The following is a 1,415-nucleotide window of genomic DNA, read 5'->3' on the forward strand; positions in this document are numbered from 1 at the left end:
GGGCCCCCCCCGGGGACACCTGGTGACACCTGGTGACAAGCTGGGGGGGGGGACACCCCCGGAACAGCAGGAACACCCCTGGTGACACTTGGTGACACTTGGTGACAAGGGGGGGGACACCCCAGGACATCAGGGACACCCCCGGGGACAGCAGGGACGCCCCTGGGGCCACCCCAGGGACACCCCCGGGGACAGCAGGGACACCCCTGGTGACACTTGGTGACACTTGGTGACAAGGGGGGGGACACCCCAGGACAGCAGGGACACCCCAGGGACACCCCGGGGACACCCCCAGGACAGGAGTCAGGGGGATTTGGGGGCCCCCCCGCGGGTGGCAGGGGACACCTGGTGACAGGGAGGGGACACCTGGGGACAGCAGGGCCGGGTGCTGGGGACCCCCCGGTGACACTTTGGGGACCCCTCTGGTGACACCTTGGGGACACCACGGGTGACAGAGGTCGGGGGGACACTCGGTGACAGGCGTCGGGTGGCTTGGGGACACCAGGGACAGGTTTGGGGTCCCCCCAAATCTTTTGGGGTCACCCTGAGACCCCCTCGAGGCTCCCGGGACCCCCGAGGAGCGCCCGGCTCTGCAGACGCACCCCCCCCAACATTTTTGGGGGCCCCCAAATTTTTGGGGTCATCCTGGGACGCCCCCACCAAATTTAGGGGGTCCCCAAAATCTGTAGGACCCCGCCCAAGAATCCTGAGGGTCCTCCAGTAGCGCTGACCCCCAAGAATTGAGGGGCTCCCAAATTTTTAGGGTCACCTTGGGACCCCCAAAAGTTTTGGGGTGTTCCCAATTCTGAAGAACGTTGAGGTTCCTCCAACATTATAGACCCCCAATATTTTAGGGGTTCCCCAAATCTTTGGGGTCCTATTGGGGCCCCCAAGAGTTTTGGGGTCCCCTCACCTGTAGGGACCCTCCAAAAGTCTTAAAAACCCCAAAACCTTTTGGGGTGTTCCCAACCCTGAAGAACCTTGAGGTTCCTCTGACGTTGTAGAACCGTGGTTGGACCCCCAAAAGTTTTGGGTCCTCCAACGTTGTAGACCCCAAATATTTCAGGGGTTCCCCAATTTTTAGGATCCCATTGGACCCCCCAAGAGTTTTGTGGTCCCCTCAACTTGTAGGGACCCTCCACAAGTCTTAAAAACCCCAAAACCTTTTGATCTGCCCCCAACCCTGAAGAACCTTGAGGTTCCTCTGCAGATTCACCTTCAAGGCCCTTGAGGGTCCCTCAAATCTTTAGGGACCCCCAAGAATTTAGGGCTCCCCTCAACTTGTAGGGACCCTCCAAAAGTCTTAAAAGCCCCAAAACCTTTTGGGGTGTTCCCATCTCTGAAGAACCTTGAGGTTCCTCCAAAATTGTAGACCCCAAACATTTTACGGGTTCCCCAAATCTTTAGGATCCCAT

Source organism: Geospiza fortis, unplaced genomic scaffold (assembly GCF_000277835.1).
Source record: "Geospiza fortis unplaced genomic scaffold, GeoFor_1.0 scaffold4326, whole genome shotgun sequence".
Classification (NCBI taxonomy): domain Eukaryota; kingdom Metazoa; phylum Chordata; class Aves; order Passeriformes; family Thraupidae; genus Geospiza; species Geospiza fortis.